The sequence below is a fragment of the Varanus komodoensis genome, unplaced genomic scaffold (assembly GCF_004798865.1).
Source record: "Varanus komodoensis strain SLA01 unplaced genomic scaffold, ASM479886v1 scaffold75, whole genome shotgun sequence".
Classification (NCBI taxonomy): Eukaryota; Metazoa; Chordata; class Lepidosauria; order Squamata; family Varanidae; genus Varanus; species Varanus komodoensis.
In genome coordinates, this window is record NW_025336416.1 from 2,767,058 (window position 1) to 2,789,671 (window position 22,614).

Here is a 22,614-nt window from a genome sequence, read left to right on the forward strand (position 1 = left end):
AATATCCCATGTGGCTTTTCGTTTGCTCTTAACGGCCCTTGGTATCTCCTTTGGGGAACTGTTGTATCCATGCAGCTCACGGAATTAGCATGTTGCGCTGCATCAGCGAAGAGTTACTTGGATGGTGCTTTAGTATAGTGCATTCGACCAAAAGCACGCCCTCTTTTTGAGAGCTTTTCCCAGGAATGAACACCTCAGGTGCATCATCGCTGTATTCAGCAAGTGTGAGCTTTGCAATTATCCAGTTGCAATCAGTAAATTGTCTTCTGGCCATTGGATTGTATTTAACTGATTCAGATTAATTTCCGATGTGGATCATACAGCTCAGCTATTTGCATTCTGTAATTAATGGGCATATAAATGCCCTTGCTGTCAAAACCTGGGTGTCCTTTGGACCATCCAGTCTGTAGTGGGAGTTTTAGCCAGCTGGGGGCGGGGGAGAGAATGAGAGGGGGGTAGAGAGGGGGGATGCATACAATCCCATGAAATAAATCCCAAATTAAGCAAATGCCTTTTGACATGCAGAATGAACGCTTGAAGATTTTGCTTAATGCAACATAAAGGGCAAATCCTCACTTACACGATGAACCACTGGAAGTGTGTGGATGAATTTCGGACTTCTTTTTTCCTCCTTGGTTATTGTTGCAGTTGTTGCCATTGCTAAAACCGCTGTGGGGAGGAATAGGGGCAACGTGGGTGGAGCAGTTGTAAAAAGGTGAAGATCCGGTCAGACTCCAGCTCTCTGGCATTTGATGGACTTCTTCCCCTTGCTTGGCCCTGGCCTAGCCAAGCTGAGATCTGTTTTGTGAGTGCTCAGGAACACTGGTGGGGCCCTTCTTGTGCTGAAATGTTCTCCCACTAACTATGCCAAGTCCATGAATTGCGTGTGTGGAAGCAGGACTCCTGCACTCCTTTCGGTGAGTGGTGTGCAGCATGGGCACAATTACACCTGTCTAATTACACCTGGGCATCAGCTGGACTTGCTTCCTACAGGACGTCCACACCAAGACTCAGTGAAAGGTAGGGAGAAAGTGAGCTCTCTAGGCCAAGGAGCCAAACCAAGATAATGTGAGAGATTCCCACCCTCGTTATGAGCTCGTTACATACTGCTAGGCGATGATACACTGTCTAATCCTGTCTCCCACACCATCATCTTGATCCAAATCATCTCTAGCCTCATCCCAAGTCAGCCTTCCAAATCTGTTCGGGTCACTAGGCAGATTTAAAATGTCGCAGGCACTCACACAAGATGGCTGCCATAGAGGGCTTCCCCATTCCTAAACTGGCTGCCAAATGGGTCACAAGACATAGGCTTCCCAAAAGGCAAATGGCTGAAACTAAAGGAATTGCAATTTGCCTAAGAACTGAAAGAAAAGGAAGAGGCAGGGTCTGAGCTCCAATATGCAAAAAGATTCTTTTGAACCAAAAGAGATGGTGCGAGAGGTCAACGATTTGCTTCAAAGCAAGCCAGCTTCTCTCTGAACAAAGCACATTATTTTTTTTAAAGCACTTAAGAAACAGAATACAAACAGAAGGGTTAGGAGCTTAGTGGGCTCTAAGAAAGGTGCCCTCGCCACCACAATACAGACCCCAGTCTAAATACCTTGTAGGCATTTTGACTTATTTCATTCAGAAATCAATCTCAGATCCTCTGTATCATAGGATGTTGGGGGAAATCTGAGGCTGATCAAAATGACACTGGATTTCTGTGAATATGTCCTGTGAAAATCACAAAGGGTTCAACTTTTAGAGTCATGTGGGTTCCATGGAATTTCAGTCCAGTTTATAACTTTCTGTAATGGTATGGCTTGGGACCTGGATACCTGAAGGAACACCTTTTTCCATATTTGCCCTCCTGCCCCTTGAGATCAGCAGCAGAGGCGCTCCTCTGGGAACCCTTCATGAAAGATATTAGGAGGCAAAGTACCCAGAGAAGGGCCTTCTCTGCAGTGGCACCCCATCTATGAAATGCGCTCCCCAGAGAGGTCCGCCTGGCGCCGTCGTTATTTGTTTTTTGGTGCCAGGTTAAGACCTTCCTATTCCAGTGGTATTTTAATAAGTGTTAATATTGTCTTTTCTATGTTTTTAATTGCAGCCAGTGTGGGTCGGGAATTTTATTTATGTTATTTATGTTGTTTATGTTATGCTTTGTGTTGTGAGCTGTCCTGAGGCTTTTTTGCAAATAGGACAGCATATAAATACTTTAAATAAATAAATATACAACTTTTATAAAAATACAGTATGAAGAGAAGAGAAGAGAAGAGAAGAGAAGAGAAGAGAAGAGAAGAGAAGAGAAGACCTGCACAAGGTTTCATATTTTTCTACTTTTCCTTACCACAGCATGGTGCTTTCTGGTCATTCATTTTACACTGACTTTTAAAAAATAATGCAAAATGCTATATTCCAAGGAAATCCTGCCAATTATTTTTGTGCACTTTTCGTGTGTGTGTGTGTGGGGGGGTGGGGGGCGAGTTTGCATCCAGCTACAGTGCCATACCAAACTGGGGCAGAGCTAAACCCAAAGCTCCCTTTAGCTACGAAGCTGTCTGCGTGACTGGGACAGTCACCATCTCTCGTCCTGGCCACCTTCTCAAGGCATTGGTAGGATGAAATAAGAGGAATCATGTGCCCAGAGATGCAGAACGTTCAGCTTCGGATGCCCAGCCCAGTCCTCCGGAGTTTCCCAGATGGCTGTGCCTCCTTCCCCTGACCCAGCCTTCTTTCCCACAATCACCACTGTGTTTGGCGGTTTCCTAGGTGTGTACAGGTTCATTCCCATCCTAAAAGCTTGCAATGCTTGAGGCTTAACTTTCTAGCAGTTAAAGCTTTCAGCTAAATTATGGTTTGTGTTTTGGCCCCACCTACCAGTGGAAACCCCCCCACCCCCCACCAGCTCCTCTAAAATGCAGCTTGACCCTCAGGTTGGAAGAGGTTGTGTGCCATCCTAGGCTCCTTGGAGAAAGGGTGGAGAAAATGTAATAAGAAATTATAACAAATATCTAAATGTCAGCATAAGCTTCTTCTCCATCATCATTATTGTCATTATTAAATTTTCTTGAAGTAAGAATCTGAAATAATCAAGCCAATGACAGGCACGTAAAGGTGGATGCTCAGTAAGCTCATTAATTGATTTCTTCATACTTGCACAGAAGTGTCTGAAAAATATGCGTATTCATTTAATCAGTTGATTATTATATATCAATTTGCAGAGAGCTCCTCACTCACCCTTCTCACATCATCTCTGCAAAACTCTTGTTAGTCAGAGAGCCAAGTTAAAAATCGGCTACAAGAAATTCAACATTTCCTTCTTATTCATCCCCCTTCACACTGCCACCATATATATTGACTCAGAAGTAAGTCCCACCAACCTCAAGGGGGCCTACACCCAGGTAAGTGTGTGTGAAAGTTTATTAAGAATTTTATTCATACAAAGTGTTACATTCTCACCCAAATTTACAGAGGAAACAGAGGAAAAGAAAAAGAGGATTTGTCTCTTTCAGAATTTCAGCATATACAGCTTTTATCCTGTAGGGGTGGTAAAATCTTCTATTTTGCAGAACAATTAAAATTATTCTTGGAACAGGGCCGTGTTTTTGTGAGTTTCAATTTTGTGCTGAAGTTTGCATGTTCCGATGCGAGAGAATCTTTTGTAAAACAGCTGCACAAATTACAGGAGAAAGTCCTTGTTGTTCCACGACTGGACATCAAATACCCCTTGGAGAGAGCGAACCAAAAGCCCCCAAGGGCTGATGGGTTCCTGATGAGATCTAGAAACCTGGTGTGTGCACACATGTGTGTGCATTCACCTTTGTGGTCCCAGCTCCGTGGGTTGGCTCCTTCTCTGATTATTTTTGAGCAGTTCTTAAAGTCTGTTCCCAAATGGGTGCATGCCCATCTTCATTTTATACATACGGATTTTACTGCTGATAGTTTCAGTGTTTTAGGCTGCTGGATTAGTTCTTTGTATTTTGCATGTTATGGTGTTAAGAGGTTGTCTTGTCACCAGACTTGAGGACTCCTTGCTTTAAAAGTATGACAATGTTTCTGCTTCATGGACCACTGCCTTGCTGTGGCGAAGGGGCTTGCGTAGCTCAATGAAGCTAAGGGACTGAATATTTGGCTCTGCCAAGTGACAACTTGCTTGCAAGATGCACACACAACCACACTGACTCAGGAACTGGCGCCTGCCCTTGTCCCCCTCCAGGGGGTGCCATCGCCCATGTTTTGGAGCCAAAGGGGAGTGTGATGGAGCCAGGCCCAGCCATGGCTAGCCAGGCACCTCCACATGGATGTCCACCAGGTTCCCCACCTGGTTGTGGACCAGGAGGGGCCCCTGGATATTGATATGTGGCCGGGAGGGAGGCCCTGCCTTTCTGCCAGGGACACCTTGCTTGAGACTGGGGCAGCTGAGGAGGGCTCTGCAGGGCAGAGGGATTCTGGGGCGTTCCCACATAGTGGTGTCAACTCTAGGTCAGTGCAGCAGAGGAGAGGTTGACTGCAAGCCAAAGCACCGATTTGCAAGCTACGTTTCCTTGCCAGGACTACTCCTCCGTATTAAATGGAAGCTTTGGGCAATAGAGGTTGTGGGATACAATGTCTTTCGAACCTGAAATGCTTCCTTCTCTTGTTTCATTGCTGGAACTATAAACTCCTTGGGTTGTCTCCTGTTTTCTGAACACAGTTCTCTCAGGCATTGTTGTTGGGGAACACAGAAACTAGTCCCAGAGCATGAACTATGTCACAATCTGTTCTCTGTGGGTGTATTTTCGGACTATAAAGGCTCAAAGAACATTATTGGAATCAAAGCATGAAGCTCAGTTTTGGGAAGTGAGGACTGGACGATTAGACCTCATTCATATCAATAAACAAATAAACAAACAGCGGCCAATCTATTTCGTATTCTTCATTTTTCTCCTCCTTCCAGGGCAAGGCAGGGATCAGCACATCCTGTTGCTGGACACCCCCTATTCCTCTGACCTGCAGAAGAAAGGTGACTGCTCAAAAGCTCCAACAAAACTCCAGCTTATGTGAAGGTTGCTCTGATTTTGCAGCCTCTGGTGCCTCATTATGTCTGGAGAGGCAGTTAGTCTTTTAGATGGTTTCCCAAACCGAATCCAAATTGTGGACATACAGATTTTTTCCCCCGAATCAAGACTGTGGCTTGATTCTGATGAAGAGAAAATACCATTTCCAGAGCCAAGCCAGGCAAGACAAGGGGAATCAAAACATGGCAACGAGAGCCAGGGAGACTTGAATTTTCAGCTCTGCTGCAGATCCGTCGCATCCGGCAGTTGCACCTGCTGTAGCCCCTGGGAGCTAGTGAAAAGCCAGAAGAGCTGAAAGACAGAGGAATGGGTGCCAAGAGCTAAGTGAGTGGACTCTGCCAAGCCTTTTCCTTGAAAGGAGAATCTTTGCATGATCACAAAGCAGGCCAAAGCCTCAAGAGGTTTGCTTAGCACCCATAGCTCTGGTCTGGTGAAATGTAGCTCGCAGCGTCTTCCTCTGGTGGTGACCGCAGACTGGCCAACCTCAAGCTGGTGTCATGGACCCTGGTGTCATGTCACCAGAGTCATCTTCGGAGTAGGACCAGAACCAACAAAGCCGGCTGGCCCCTCAGAAAGCCCTGCTCTACTCAAGACACACCAGGATCCTCAAGGCTGATGCTTTTGGAGATGCCTTCTGGAGAAGCAGAGTGCTCAGCTTCTGAGGCAGAGGGAAGTGCTGGGCCCCCACCCTGCCAGCAGGGACACCAGCATCTCACGATCCATAACAGAGTGATGGCCAGGTGAATAAATCTTCACTTACCAAAGTCTACAACTCATGAGTGGACGTTCCTTTGAGGAAGATATATGATAAGCCTCTAACACGGTCCTACTAAGATCTAGTAACTCTAACAGGCTGCATTCACACAACTTGACAAACAACCATGTGTGGTTATCAGGGTCTGCAGGGTTTTACCATGATCTTCCTAACAGATCATCAAGTGGATTCTATATTATCATAGTTTTCATCCTATCCATTCAGTCCTCCTGCTATTGGCACATATCTCACCAGCCATTGTGCTGGAAATTTAGTCCCAAGATGCAGCTCTTCCTGTGCAAGTTACCTGCCTCTTCCTCATTGGTTCACAGATAGAGGTCTGAGGGCTGGATTGGCTCCTACCACTTTTTCTGGGGACTTTATGGTAGTAGCAGACCATGACCATGGAAGCCATGATCCTGGGTTCAGACATCGTGTGAAGCCATGGTGGTACAGAGAAACAATAGAAGAAACTTGCTTCTTATTGGGATTCTAAAGACTAAAATTGCCATGGTGAAATACCACAACTCAGTTCAGACAACACAGTAGACCAATAGTTTAAAAACCCACCTTGGCTTCACATGTCTGAACACAGTTGCTATGTCAGCTCTTACTTGGAACTTGAGAGCTGCTGGAAACCGCCTCTGAACTTCAGCTCCAGCCTCAGTATCCCGGCTTCTCTCAGACTTCAGGTTGGACCTCTGAGCTCCTATCTGATTTTGCTTTCACGTTGGGTTTTTACCTGATTGAGATCCAGGCTTTTGAGCTGGGCTACACCTCAGGCATCACTCTGGAAAGATCCCTCTGCATTTGGAGAAACTGTGTTCCACTCTTTGCCTGCTAATCTGACTCCTTTGTGGATGTCCCTGTACCTGTTTGGTAGAGTCAGGACTGTGGTTAGAGGAAGTCACCCGGTCCCCTGCAGAAGCTTTGATGGCAGCTCTTATATCCCTCGACAGTAGCATGCTGCCTGGTGCTGATGAGGGCTGACAGCCAAATGTCTGGAGAGCACCGGACTGGGGAAAGGCTATGGTAGGCCTTTACGGAGAGTGCCATTTCAGATTGTCCAGTGCGGTGTGCATATTCCGTGTTGAGCCTCTGGAGGCTTCTTCCGGCTTTCTCCTGTGGGCTGTCCCACACTGGAGCCATCCAAGATGCAGCTGGACATCCCTCTGAGAAGGATGCTTGAACTTGGAGCCCTGTGCTGAGCCAGGTGCCGGACCAAAGGTCCAAATGGCCTCCTTCCAACTCAGCTCTGTAGGATTTTCCACACTGGCAGCAAGTCCTAATTTACCTTACCACCTTAAATGCATTTCCCTGTCCACTGTTTTGCTTCTTTGACTGGGACAATACTCTAACTTGTGGGGTGTAGTATTCACTCACTAGAAATCCCAGTGCCATGGTGGCTTCCATGGATGTGACCAAAGAGGACACTGGTCACCTGTTAACTACTGAGCCATTGTCACAGTTTTTGGTTGACATCCAAAGCCCTAAATAACTTGGGACTGAGATACCTAGCAAGGCATTTCACCCTATACAGAACCCATCAACCCTGAGATCTTTTGAGGATCTTTCTCACTTAAATCTAATCATTTGGGGATTATAATGCATGATTAGGGCTGCTCCTTCCACACACATTCTATCAGTCCTAATGAGATTCTATTTTGCTTTCCTTGAAATTATCACAGATGTTTCCCTCAACTTATTTGCGCCTATCTAATTAATGTGACCCCAGAAAGGAATGGTTCCTCATGGCATGAAAAGGAAGGGGGGGAAAAAACTTGCCGTGTTTTAATAAAGGTTTGCATATTTGTTCTTAGTTAAATACTATGCAGGTTTTGTTTTGTTTTCTTTATGGGAGGAAAAAAATGGGGAAGGAAAAAGATGCAGGCTCCCAGATGGCACCGTCCTTCATACATAATAATGAGCTGTTTATCAGTTTCTGGCGACTCTCATTATGCACTAATCAAACTGTTTTGTGAACCAATTGTTGTAGCTGCCAATATGGTTCTCCCATCTCTATCATGAAACCTGCTGCTGTTGATTAATATAACAGGAGAGGAGGGAGAAGGGAGGGGGTGCAACCCCGGGCACATCAGTGACGATCCCAGGCTGTGGGGCAGGGAATGCAAGCACCACTGGAAATCCTCCGCACTCTTGGCTCCCCACCATTTTGAAGATGAGCTGCAGCGATGCCAGCAAGAAGGGGGAAGAAAGACATTGCCGTCAAGGAGAGCAAACCTCGGTGGAAGTCTCTTGTGAATGGACCACACAACTGACACTCCCTGGGTTGTTTGTTTAGGCTGCAGTCACAGAATCCTAGAATTACAGATTGGTAGAGTTGGAAGCAGCCTATAGGGCCATCGAGTCCAACCCTCTGCTGATGCGGGGCTCCATCCCAGACCAATGGCTGTCCAACTGCCTCTTGAAAGTCTCAGGTGTAGAAGAGCCCCCACCTCCCTCAGTCATGGGGTCCAACGTTGTGCGGCTCTAGCAGCCAGGAAGTTCTCCGGATGTCCAGCCGGTTCCTGGCTCTCTGCAATTTGAGTCCAATACGCTGTGTCCTGCACCGTCTCACCCCCATCGTCTCTCTCGCTCACCATTGCTACTGTGGGGTCTCTTGACAAACTGGAAGCCAGGGAGCGGGTAGGTATGGGCACCTGCTGCTTTCCCTTCCCGCCACCTTATCTGGGTCAGTCAACAAACAGCTTGTGATGGAGAAGAGGATAAACACATCCAGGGGGGTCTTACCTGGGGGTCCCTTGCAGAAATGCAAAAGGCAACTGCTTAGGTCTAGCCTTCCAGTTGGGTCTGTTGCTTCCAGCACTTAGCCGAGCTTCTCTGTTTCCTTCATTTCCAGGGCCAATTCTCTGTTTGGGACCGAACATTCCTGAGGGTAGCAGCCAATCCTCTGGAGGAATCTCAAGGTTGGCCCCTTCTTGTGAGGGTAGCTGAGATCAGTCTGTCTAGGGGGCTTACTGCAAACCATTCCTGAAATCTGTGGAGCAGCCAATGTAGGAGGACTTAGCTTCTCCCTAGGTGGGTGATTTCAGTGCAGGCTCACCTGGAAGGGTGCAACGTCCCAAAGTCATTATGGGGGACCCACACTTTTTGTCATACCTTGAATCAAGGATCCGCCAACAACTGCAGGACATGGTTTTGCAGTCTATCTGCTGCAATGGTTATACTTTGCTTTCCTCAGCATTAATCACTCTGCTAATTCGCTACAGCTCAATAGCTATGCAGCTTCTACCCTTGAGTGTGTTCATTACATTCTGAATCCTAAAAAGAGCCATTGACTCCTGGCAAGACCACTCCATCTGAGTGTGGGCCCTTGGCAAGCGCCCGGCTACAGTTACCCATGATGCTAGCCCTGTGGCTTTGGTGGATCCAAAGAATGGAAAATGGAAATTTGTCTAGCAAGGGCATTTGGTACCCAGCCCTTGAGTGCCCGCAGGGACTCCCAGAGCAGCCCAGAAATGAGCTTCTAGAAAGCCCAGTGAAAAAGATCAGGCTTGCCATCAGCAGCTGGTATTAGTGGGCCAAATGTCGGCCTTCCCCTTTTCTTTGCGGACCCACCATGGCATTGACCTGTTGAACAGCTTCCTGCCTGAAGGGCAACTTCCATTTCAGAGGCTCTCCCAAGAGCTGCATTCCAGTATTGGGTGAGACCAACGACAAAAGGGTTGTCATGCACTCCTAAAATGAAAATAATGGCTGCAATAGCATGGATATTGGAAAGGGTGACCTCATTAAAGAATGTAATTTACTATGGTTTCTAATTTGTCTCCTGTTGTGCAGCAAGTGAAGAGTAGATTTATAAGTAGTGTCACAGAATATCCACTTAATTTCTGTAAATTTTACAGGGCGAGTGGCCTAACTGGCAAACCTTGGGGCACAGAATGTGGAATGTCAGAGTGTAGGACTTCTGGGCACCACATTACAGGAAGGATATAGCCAGGTTAGAGTCAGTGCAGCGTAGGGCCACAGGGATGGTGGCTGGATGGCAGGGAAAGCCATATGAGACGAGACCAAGGGAACTGGGTCTTTTCAGCCTGGAGGAGAGGAGCGTCCAAGGGGATCTGTTGGCAACAGATAGGTACATGAGGGGGTGTCACACAGGGGTGGATAGAGACCTGTTCCCTGCAGGGGAAGGCAGGATGCACTCCAACAGAGCCAAGCTTAAGGAACCAAGATTCAATTTGGATCCCGGAAGGTACTTCCTGACAATTAGGACCCTGAGGGTATGGAATGGGCTTGGATGAAGCCCCATCAGTGAGGGCATTCAAGGATAGACTGGGCATGCAGATGATAGGCATGTCATGAGCAGAGCCAGCTGGAGGTCAGACTAGATGGCCTGGGGAACCCCTTCTGACTTGCTCTGTTTCTCTGTTTCTATGACTTACCTGCTGCAGAACCGTTTCCAGCCCACCAGTAATCCTAGAAAATTCTTTGGAATCAACAAAGAAATTTGAAGGCTGAGCTTAGGACGGGCTTGTACTATGTGCTCATGAGCTTGTCAATGACTCTTTTGCTGCTGCTGCTGCTGCTGGATTTTATTTTATTTTTTAATAGAAGCATTGCAGTTCACAAGCAATATTTTGAGAGCTGTATTTTACAATGCAAAAAATACAGGAAGCTGTATAAATCACCAGATCTAGCCAAATTGCTTGCCATTTACGGGAGATGTTTCAAGGTCATATTGTAGCACCCAGGGTCTGGGCAAGTTACCTCTCTCTCCCTCTTTTTACTTTTTCGGTGACAGTTCCCTCCATACCCTGCTCAGCTTCATAATAGTAAGTGGCAGGCTGGCCAGGAGGGTCCTTTCCCTCCTAGATGCCAAGCTCTGCACACTTCATCTAATTATCTGTCAGGGGCTGTTACATTGTCCCTTGAAGTACAGCATAAATCAAAAAGTCAATTGTCTATTTTAATCAGGCTTATCCCCAGCGTATGCTCTGTGCGGGAAGCAAAATTAGCTTGCAAATAGTAAACATTTCAGGTCTAATCTGATCATTTTCAGCAAAACACTTGTAAGCGTTAAACTGCAAGGGAACCTCACAGGACTGTGTAAAGCCATACAGGGAATGGAACTTAGGGGGGTGTATTGATCACAGGTTGGTCCTACCTACGCAAGGTCCATGGCCCTGAATGAAAGCAATTCATCAGGTTCTGCCATGAACTGGATGCACCAGCTCAGTATTCTGGGATGGAAGATGTTTCTCCCTCTAGTATATTATATTTGTGAAGATGACTCATTCAACAACTTAGATTGATCTAAGAAAAAGAGTCATGAAGCCTTCATAAAGGAGAGTATCCTTGGATATACTGAATTATACCACTGAGGTACATTTGCAAACAGAAGGCAAGCTCTGTTATAAGAGGGTGCCAAGGATTTCATTTGGTGGAGCTGTGGTGGGACGACTCATCAGTAGAGGGCGACTTGCAGTGGTCCAGTCAGGGCTCTTCCTTGCTAGATGGAAAAGGACATCAGGAGTGGGCTGGACTTGGCCAACTGCCTCTTGTCTCCAACATCAGACCTTAAGAACTGCAAACTGTCCATCAAAGAAAGATGAGGTGCTACCCTGGAACTTCCATTAACTTCTCCGAATCAACCAGAGGGACCGTGTTGTGGTAGAATGAGCAACTTTATGCTGAAATTGCATGGCAAAAATAAGTGCGTACACCTAAGTTTATGCATAATTAGCATCAGTGTCACAACGTGATCCCAAAAGTTGTTCTTTGAGGATGATTAAATCTATTGATATGCTGCTCTCCATATCTAAAGTTCCCTGGCTATTCCCACTAGGTCAGATTGCAAAAGGCCTTAAATGGCATGGATTAGCTCTGTTGATTGGCTGTGCCATGAGGCAATCACAGTGGAGATGAACTGCTTCTCTGCTACCATAGCCGACATAGAGAAGACTTAATAACAACCGTATTTAATAATACATCAACCTTGAACTTTTTTTGGTCATCCCATCCCTCTCTGGGATGGCTTCATTGCCCTGAGCTCTGCTGTTTATTAAGGAGCTGAACAGGCTGTGCCCAAAAGGGGGATCAGCAAAGCCCCTACTGGGAGAGGGAGGAAGTGAATCGGAAGGACTCTGAGGGAGGAAGCTCAGGGCTGAAAATGGGGCTCCACAGGTTGATATAGCCCCATAGGATCCCCCCAGTGGCTGGCCCTGCTGGCACATGTGTGCACACCAAGGGCCTCTTCTCTCAGACAGGACAACGAGCAATGACGAAGCATGGAAACCTTAACATGAGCAGTTGCTTCTCCACATGGTTCCAGGGAGACCAAACACACCATGCTCCACCATGCCCGCTGGTCCTCATGCAATGCCAAGCCAGGCCCTGCAGTTTCCACCATTGCTTGCCACTATGTGTGAACCCACCATGGGTGTCCTTGGTGGTTATCCTGGACCCATCCATGCTCTGGGAAGTCTCCAGCAAAGACTTCTGTATCCCTGGAGGATCCTATTCCAGGAAGGCTCGATCTGGGTGTTGCCCTTCCACTACTTAATAACCAGATTCTGCTCCGAAGTCCTCCACTGCTTAATTTTCATTGATGGCAGGTGCTGAACACAGATAGGGCCAGAAGTGCTGACATCAGAACAAGCACTTTGCTTTCAGACCGCTGTACGGGAGACCGAGCAATTAGATGGCCAGATTCAATTTCCGAATACTGCCCTTTTCTCTTTTAAATGTCTTGCACATAAAGCTGCCTTTTTCTTCCCAGGCACCTGCAGTGCTTCTATGGGATGGCCAGTTTTGTTTGCCTAAGAAAAGTTTAGCCCCTGCAGTCCAAAAGGCACGTGAGTGTCTGCGAGGCTGTATCAGCAAGCATCGGCCTCTGAGTTATTGCTTTCCTTAATAAATATGCAACGTTGAAATTTTAGGAACCAAGAAAGGTCATCTAGATATAAGAAGGGGGAGCAAACTCACTTAAACTTGCTTTATTAAAAACACAGGAATTGCGATTACAAAATGGAGGAGATGAAGCATCGGGTCTGTACGGCGCAAAGTGGCTGACCTTTGGGGTCTTGGCAGCTGCAAGGCGGAAACACAGTTTTGCTTTCCTTCCCAGCCCCACAGGAATGAAATAAACTCATCCATATTCAAAAGTTTAGTGAAGTCTAGAAAGTAAACATTTCCATTTCTGGGACAGATTGCATAATACAGTGTCAGCCTACAAGCAACTTGAGGAATCCAGTGCTCAGCTTGTTATGAGATGAAAGCCCTCTGTAGTTTCTCAGCTGCTTTTCGTTTCATTTTTAGCGATAGAAATCATCAAATCATTGGCTGTCCTGGCAAACAAAAAGTGAAATAAAACCAGTTCAGAAGCAATGCCTCCAAACACCCCATGTCAGCACTAGGATCCACTCATATGATTTCATTCCTCAGTTAATGTAGTAAAGATTGATCAGGTCGCGTTTAAGGGGGAAATCGATAGCAGCTTAATTCAGCAAGCCTCAGAAAAATTTATGAAGAACGGTTAAAAACCACTGATGGGATGCTTGTTGTGGTTCTTTATAAATGCTTTGGGGGAGGGCGCTTCGGCATAGATGCTCCTACCATCATTTTTATGATGGGTTTGCAGTGGCAGCCGCAACATGTCAGAAGATGCGTCATCATAGAAACAGCACTTTTCCTCCATTGCCTTCAGCTACGGACAGGATTTGTGTAGCTTGAGATTTATCCATTTTGACCTTTAATGTCTGTTACGGTATTTGTTGATCCAGTAAAAAGCTACTTTATCTGCCCTGTCTTGGTAGACAAATACAGATATTGCAGAGTTGTCTCCATCTGCAGTCTCTCATTTCCTTCTTCCCTCGCACATTTTCCTCACTCTGCTTTGCATTGTCTAGCTGGAAATTGCACTCAATGATTTCCATGTCAACAGTTGCTAATAATTAAGAGCACAATGAATATTGCTGGGTTCCCCCCCCCCCCCCGTCTTTTCCTTGTATTTGATATGGCAGGTAAGTATCCCCCAAAAGCAAATGGTCTGTGAATTGCTTTTGTAGATTTGGTGTGTGGCAGCAGGAGAAGAGTGTCTGATGCACAAGGAGATGAGCAGCAAAACCTGTTCCACACACAACACACAGTAGGGATTCAGAGCTGCATTTTAGAAAGAGAGGTTTGTGTTTCCGAAGGAGGGCCGTGCTACACTATGAAGCCTCTTGTGGTTATGCATGTGAAGTGGGACAGAAAACGGAGCACGTGCTTTTATGGCTAAATATCCTAAATAAGCAGTGCTTGGCTGCAGAAGAGTGGAAATACCCATGTCAGTGAAGAGGCAGGTTCCCCAGGAGGAGAGTGGGCCTTTTCTAATCCAGATCCTTTATCTCACGGGTGGGCAGCTTCCAGGGTTCAGGGGACCAGATGGGCCCTGTGGACCAATTGTGGTCCACACTTGCCTGGAAATTTGGTGGCACAAGGGCATTGGAGTCCTCAAAGAAAGCAAGAGGGGGCACCGTCAGCCTGCTGGTGGCCTATTGCAGACTTGTGCTTTATCAGAACAGGGTTGCTCTGTCCCATATTCCTTTCTAAGAGCATAGCTAAAATTAATTTGAGAATTGGAGCATGTGCCATTTGGACTGCCTTTCAGCTCCTGAGGTACTGGCCCAGTGGGTAGTGGGCATGGTCTAATTGTAGTTGTGGGCAACTTGCCACACAGAATGGCTCTGGATAGAGAGAGACAGCCTCATCACAAGGCGTTCCCAAAGAATTCAGCAGGGCTGCGATTTGTGTTGATATGGGGGTGCTGATCTCCTCACCCCCGTGGTGTGGTGCTTAAGAGTGCAGTTCCTCTTATACGCCTCACTAGGCAGGCCTCACCTGGAAGGTTGTGTCCAGTTCTGGGCACCAAGATGTACGAAAGACACAGGTGAATTAGAAAGGGTCCAGAGGAGGGCAACAAAGATGATCCAGGGTTTGGAAACACTGCCCTGTGAGGAGAGACTGAGAGAACTGGGCATGTTCAGCCTTGAGAAAAGAAGACTGAGGGGGGACTTGGTATCCCTCTAGAAGTCCCTCAAAGGCTGTCCCAAAGAGGAAGGCCAAGATCTCCTCTTGCTGATGCCAGAGTGCAGGACACGGAATACTCAAGTCAAGTTGTGACAACCCAGATTCAGGCTGGACATCGGGAAAAGCTTCCTCACTGTCAGAGCAATACGACAGTGGGACCAGCTGCCTGGAGAGGTGGTGGGCTCTCCCACACTGGAGACATTCAAGGTGAAACTGGACAGCCATCCAAGTGGGATGGTGTAATGTGGTGTCCTGCAACAGCAGGAGGGTTGGACTCGATGGCCTTCATGGCCCCTTCCAACTCTACTATTCTATGATTCTATGACTGGGACTCAGGCAATCTGGGTTCTAGTCTCCACTCAGCCTGGGAAGCCACTGGGTGACTTTGGGACAGGCACAGAGTCTCAGCCCAGCCCACCTCATCTTGCTGGGTTGCGGCTGTGAGGATAAGACTGAGGAGAGGAAAGCAAAAGATGGAAGCTGTGCTGAGTTCTTTGAAAGGAGAGAGGGCAGGGTGTAAGTGTAATAATAAATGCCAAATCATCCTGCTGATCCAAAGTCATGATTTCCATGGAAAGGTTTGGAAAAGTGCTTGTACGGAAAGGGGAGCCACCGAACATTTTCACGCATGTCCACGCAGAAGCAAGTCCCGTTGCTTTCCTGCCTAAGTGCGCGCCGGGTTGCGGTCTGACCTCAGGATACAACCCATGACTTCAAAGTGACTCTCGCCAAGTTCAGTGGGTTTACTCCCAGGAAAGTCGGTGTCAGATTGCAGCTTCTCTGTTGAAGAATCAATACATTTCAATCAAACGGGTACAAATGGAGAAATAAGGGAGGCTTTGGCAAACAATTGAGATTATTTTTACACAGCTTCTACTGCCTTGCTGCGGCTGCTTTTCCTTTCTTTAAAAAGGGAGTTTAATGGAACTTATTTTTCTTTTTGTCCTTCGAAAGCAAATTTGTGACTGTTTAGATTTACCTGGAAGGTAATTGTGCCTTTTCATGTAAGGTTTTTATAACCCCCCATGCATGCACATGCAAAAGCGCGCGCGCGCACACACACACACAATAATCTATTGTCGGCAGAGATAGCATTCTGAATTCAGCAGAGGCAATGAGGCGATGAGCTATTCAAACGCTTTACAAAGGAAGGAAATCATGTGAAAATATGATGAATACAAAGAACCTCTTGGAGGCTGCTTCCAATTTATTCCAGCATCTTTTTCCTTCCATGTATCTCATTCTTGTCTCAGATTCCTAATGCCAGGGCCAAGTTGGAAAGAAGACATCTTGCGCTCTAGACAGAGGTGCTGTTTATTTTTGTGGTCCATATAAAAAAGCAGTCAAGCGTGATTCATGGCTTGGTGTAAAGGCTGCAGATTAAACCAGTTCTCAATATTTATGAATTTTTTTTAAAGGTGATACTAATACACCGTCGCAGTGCTTAAAGATACAAGAAAATACACCTCTTGGGGTACAGGGGGAGTGATGAGATAAATATTGGTAGGGGGAAGAACAGCAGGAATAGAAAGAAAAGGTGGCTACATGGAAAGCAAAAGAAATGCATTAAATTAGATGTGGGTCATGCCTGCTTTCTTCACTGTGAAATCTCCATAGCCACACCTGATAAGAGATAGTATTTTAAGGGGAGCTGAAGCTGTCCCACCCCATGGACTTATTTCCATTTTGGAAGCCGTGTCCCAGTGGGAGGTGGGGCTAAGAGCAAAAGGGGAGAAGACGATGTCCCTCAAGTAGAGGAATATGTTGGATTAAAGCTCTTTCTGCTGGTAGTTAACGGTTAGGAGGGCTTTGCCAAGCTTGTGAGGTGGGTGGGGGGAGGTTCATAAAAGCCAGGAGCTCAGCAAACGGTTGTTGCCTGGAAGGACACCTGGTGGGAGTTTGGGAAAGCAGCATGGGCATTTGGACAACCCCAGAGAGGCAGAGTGTGGTGCCAGCAGTGCTTCCCCTCTCGGATGCTATCTTAAAACTCGCTTCATCCCCACTGAAAGGCATGATTGCCAGCATCCTCTGGTTGGGCTGCATCTGATGCCTGTAGAAGCAGATCTGTCCCAGAGCAGGTTGGCCCAAGAAGCTTGTCTCAATCTCTTACAGTAGCAAGAGCTGCATGGACCAAACTGCCCCCAGAGATGCTTTTAGAGGCAAAGCATCAGGGCCACCGAAGCGGCAACTGTGCTGCCCGGAGATCCCCTGGAAAGGATGACCGGGCTCTTGTACTTGAGCAGCACGCAGCATGTGTCCTGTTGCCACGCAGAGTGAGGGAATTTTGTAGGAAGAAGCCTTGACAGCCCTGGTTTCTTTGCAAGTCTCTTTGAACCCCAAGCAGGGTCCCTTGGCTGTACCAGGATCCCGTGATCAGAGCCCACTGCAGACTGGGAGTGAAGGCGGGCCATGCTGGTGTGTTTCTGGTGCTCTCTGTAGGGCCCCTTTCTGTCTCTCATGCCTCCTAAGAACTGCATGAAAGTGCTGGGGGTGTTTGCCAATATCCAGGTGACACCCAGTCACCCCAGTCCATTTCACCTGAACCTGGAGAAGCCCTACAAGGTGTGATTGGTGCCCAGAGGTGGCGATAGGCTGGAGACTCATAGGGAAGAAAGGACGGATCATCCTCATCGGGCCTGCAGGATGCAGTGTGCACGAATGTGGGGATTTATTGTTTATTTATTTATTTAGAATGTTGTATGCCGTCCGATTCGCATGAGCCTCGGGACAGCTTACATACAATAAATAAACACAATACAAATAGTGCACATAAAATCCAGATTCACCCTGGCTGCAAATTAAAAAACCTATAGATGATATTAAAAATTGTAAAAATATTGTTTAAATAAAAAGGTCTTAGCCTGGCGCAGAAAAACAAATAACGACGGCGCCAGGCGGACCTCTCTGGGGAGCACATTCCATAGATGGGGCGCCACCGCAGAGAAGGCCCTCCTCTGGGTACTTTGCCTCCTGATATCTCTCCCGGAGGGCTCCCAGAGGAGGGCCTCTGCTGCCGATCTCAGGGGGCAGGAGGGCAAATACGGAAGCAGGCGTTCCTTTAGGTATCCAGGTCCCAAGCCGTTTGGTGTTGGAATGCCAGTGCAATGCCAATTCTGGCCTACTTGCATTGGCTGCCTATGTGCTTCCAAGACCAATGCAAGGTGTTGGTTGTAACTATAAAGCCACACATGGCTTGGGATTTCAATCCCTGATGGAATGCCTCTCTCAGCCTCAATCGACCCAGAGCCTCCAATCTGCATCTGGGCCCTCCCTCTGACTGCCAACTCCAAGGGAAGCCTGGAAAGAGGCTCCAAGGCGGAGAACCTTCTCAGTGGTGTCCCCTCCTCAGTTATGGAATGATCTCCCCATGGAGGGGATCATCTTTCTCATCTTTGTGGCATCAGGTTAACACTGTCCTCTGTTCCCAGGCATTCCATGGCCTTTCATGGCTTGCGTTGGGTTACACCAGCTGTTTTATTGGTTGTATTGAAATGGGTTGAGATGTTTAAGCCGTTTATGCATTTTTGTATGTTAGAAGAAGAAGTGGAGGGGGAGGGGGAGAAGGAAGAGGAAGAAGAGGAAGAGGAGGAGGGCAGCAGCAGCTGTCCACATGGCTTCCAGAGCTGTGACTGTGTGACACCTTTAGGATTCCAAAGGTAGTGCACGCTTCTGTTCTGTCAGCTGGTGCCACCATCAGGTTCGACAAGACCCTGCTTAAAGTGATTGTCCAACTCCTCCGTAAGTGGGTCCCATGACCGACTTGCTCATGGTAGGGGGCAGCACCAGACAGCTGGAATGTTTAATTTCCCTCAGTTCCCCAGAAGAAGGCAACATCAGAGAATTGTGGGGAGCAAAACTGAAATCTGGACTCATCTGCTTGGGGTGACTTGGAAGGTCCGCCTTGGGGTGGAAATAAAAGCAGGACTCGGGGAACCCTTTGGCAACTGGCTCAGCTGGGGTGCTGGGAGCATGGCTGCTGTGCCCTCGTTGCTGTTTCTCAGTGCTGGCTCCAGCACACGGAGGGGGGTTGGACAAGACTCAGACTGAGGGCCCCCTTCCTCCGTGACTCTGCCTTCTCCTCTCCACTGCTGCTGTTCCTTCCCCCTTTTCTCTTCCCTCCTACCTCGTGCTTGCTTGATGGGCATTGAGCCAGTTGATTTGGCTTTGGTTTGAATCTATTTTTTTAATGCACTTTTAGCAAAATGTTTTAGAACAGGAAAAATGAGGTATTATTTCTGAAAGCAAAATACCATGTTTTTGACACTTGTGTAATTCCAGTACTCTGATGTACTACAGTGCCACCTAGAGGTTATGCAGGGGGAAAGCAGGAGAGGAAACAGTAATGCATATAGCTCGGTTCTGCAATGAAACCAGAAGTAGATGTGAGAGATTAGCAGCCTTGTGTAGGAAAGCCCTTGATATGCAGCTGCTTCCAGTAATGCAATGTGTGCTCCAGATGCTGCTTTTCTGGCTGCAACTGTAGTGGTGGTGGCTGAATTGCAAACAGAAGATGTGCCAACATCTAGCCATTGCACAGCACTTTGTTATTAATGACTTCTGTCACTGCACCTCTAGCAGCAGCCTTAGACGCAGAAATGGAGCAGGAAGCAGGGTTTCTTTTGGAATGGGGACAAAGGGATTATAAACACTTATCAGCTTTATTACCATTCCCAGCAAAGTTTCCCCTGCTTCTTTTGTGTGTTTCATGTTGCTCTGTAAGGTACAGGAGCCAGGCCAGTAGAAAAGCTGGCCCCTCAAACTGGTTCTTACTGGGTTGTCCAAAAAGGTACAAGTAATCTTCTTCCAGCTCCATACTGGACTGAGTCTGCTAGGAGCAAAAGTGGAGAGAGGGGCCAGTTCAAAAGCATGCCTTCGCTTTAACATCAGAACTTGATTTGTTCTTGATCTGCTCCCATGTCTGCACAGAGGGTTTACCTAGTCTGAACAGTTCCTTTGGGCTAGATTGTTTTGTTTTATTCTGGTGACTCAAAATGGGGTCATAAACCGACAGGTATCCTACCAGGCCAAAAGTATTCATGTAGATTTTATTTGAGGTTTAAAGAAGAGGATCCTGGACCGGCAAATGAGCGAGGCTTCACAGAGAGAAGACGGCAGCCTGCATTACCGATGCACTGCATCACCCAAACTTCTCTAGGGTCTTTAATGGTTTGGTTTCCTGGCAACAGGAATGGGGAAGAACTCACAGACATCCCATTAACCCCAAGGAGAGACTTATTGATAATTCCCAAGGACAACTAAGAGAGAAAACAAGCCACTTTCCTCGTTCTTATTAGATGCGAAATTTCCCCTGTGCTTATCACTTGTCTGAGATAACACTCTGTGTCTGGAGAGTCCTCGGGGCTCAGGGGTGAGCCACTCATGGTGGCCTAGATTTTTTCATCTGCACCTCCCATCAGCCCCGTTCAGTGTCCCCATTGGAGAGAGTTGGGAGTCGTCATCTGAAGCACCTGGAGGTCCAAAAGCTGCCCACCCTGCTTTCGACCCAGTCAAACTCCTGGTCCCTTTAGATCAGTATTGCACATGATGGGACAAACCCCTCAGGATCCAAATGGAACTTCGAGAACCCCATTATTTCCTTCCCAGAAACAGCTTCATTCTAAACCAAATCCAACTCCGAGAAACCCACTACTGCCACCTCCATACCCAAGCATACTCTTCCATCTGCCTATCAACCTGGGAAAACTACACTTCCCATTGCTCACACTCTTGGTGGCTTGGCAGGAACTAGAGAGGGGAAGGAGGAGAGAAATATCTATTTGGCCACTAGCAAGTCAAATACCTGGGTAGAGAAGAAGGTGGTGTAGAGATGATTGCAAAGAAGACTCGAGAAAGAGATGTTGCAATTTCCATTTTCTCAATGAAAATGTTGTCCAGTTGGTGGCTGCTGTGAAGAAAGGCAAATTCCATGCTGGACATAAACAGGGAAAGAACTGAAAAGATGGCGGAGGGGATGTAAGCTGCCTTGAGCCCTTTGTAGGAAAAAGGCAGGATATCAACCGAAAAATAAATAAAATAAAAATAAAAATGGAACCTGCAAGATCTTATGCCTCTCTGTGGTGTGACCACACGTGGATGCGGTCTACTGTACTGATTAGCTCAACTCTGAAAAAAGATTGTAGAGCTGCAAAAGTGCAGAGAAGGGCAAGGATGATGATTGAGAGGTTGAGCATCTCCTGTATGAGAAAAGGCAACAGCAGCTGTGATGGTGTAGCTTAGAAAAGAGGCAAGAAGGGGAGGCATGATGGAAGCGCACACAGATATGCCAGATCTGGGGGACGTGGAGAGGGAGACATTTTTCTCTTTCTCTCAGAATACTAGAACCGAGTGGGGTCATGCCATGAAACTGACTGGTGCGAACCCAGGACAGATAACTGGAAGAACCTACTTTCATACCTTCTTTTAAATCCCACTTCTCTCCTCCTAAAGCAGTTTGCAAGGTCCTCCTCTTGTCCATTTGTCCTCACAACAACCCTGTGAGGTGGCTAGGCTGAGAGTCTGACCGGCCCAAAAACACCCAGTGAACTTCATGGCTGAGTGAGGACTAGAATCCAAAGCTCCAGTTCAAGGATAGGCTAGACATGCGCATGGTGGGCATGTCTTGAGCGGCGCTGGCTGGAGCTGGGGGTCAGACTAGATGGCCCAGGAGGCCCCTTCTGACTCGCTCTGTTTCTATGTTTCTCTCTAGCCCCACTCTAACACTCTTTGCTGAGCCTCACTGGCTTTCCCTCAAGGGATACATTGCAGCCCACCTGGACAGCTCCAGGTTGGGGGAAGTGGTGTTAAAACTCCCAAATGGGGCAGCTTTTTATTCCTAACTCGCTGAACTGAAGAATCTTGGAAGAGAGACCTTTCTGAGCTGCCAGCCCAAGGCGGAAACATGACACTCAGATGGAGTTTTGGAGGGCCACAACCAAACAGAAATACACACTTGTAGTGGAAATGTCTAGGTGTCATTAGTGAGCAAGATACATGGGAATGCAGCTTGTGCCTTAAATTACTGAGCATCTAGGTATGTGTATGGGCCTCCACGCCTACAGGAAAGATCGCCTCCCGCAGTTGTGGTGCATAAATTGTTGTCAAACATAAATTGTGCTTCTTCTGACTTCGCTGACAACCGTTTGGCACTGATCCCTTGATTTGTGACCACACAAGTGGATTCTGGAGCTCAGTGGCCAAGGCAGAAAACCCTGGCTGAAATCTAATTTCTGCCATGACCTAACCGTGAAGTCTAATGTGATGAGCAATTGTAATGAGTAACTAGCAGCTGTGTGAATCTCTCTCTCTTTCTCTCTCTTAGAGCAAGTTGTGGGTGTAAGTTTCCAACCTGGATCAGGACTTTGTGCAGGAAGGAGAATTAGAGCTCCTGTTAGTCCTATGTACACTAAACACTCTAAAATGTGATGATATCATTGTATGATGAATTGCAAACTCACATGGCAAAATGTTAGCAATAGTCTTTTCCATTGTGCATTTCAAATATGATTCATATTGTTTCAATAGCTGGAATTGTTTCAATAGTGTTTTTAAATGAGATTGTTGACCTTTATGCATGAACTGCTTCTTATATTAGATGGTCTTGAAGTGTTAGTCATAACTAAACATGGGATCAATCCAATGGCCTCCAGACAATGTAATGTTTGGTGCTCTTAGGCATAAAAAGAATACTCCAAGCACAAGATGCAAAAGGTAACTTTTGCAAAGTAAATCACAATATAAAACATTCCTGCTTTGCCTCCATTACAACAGAACCCAATCAACACT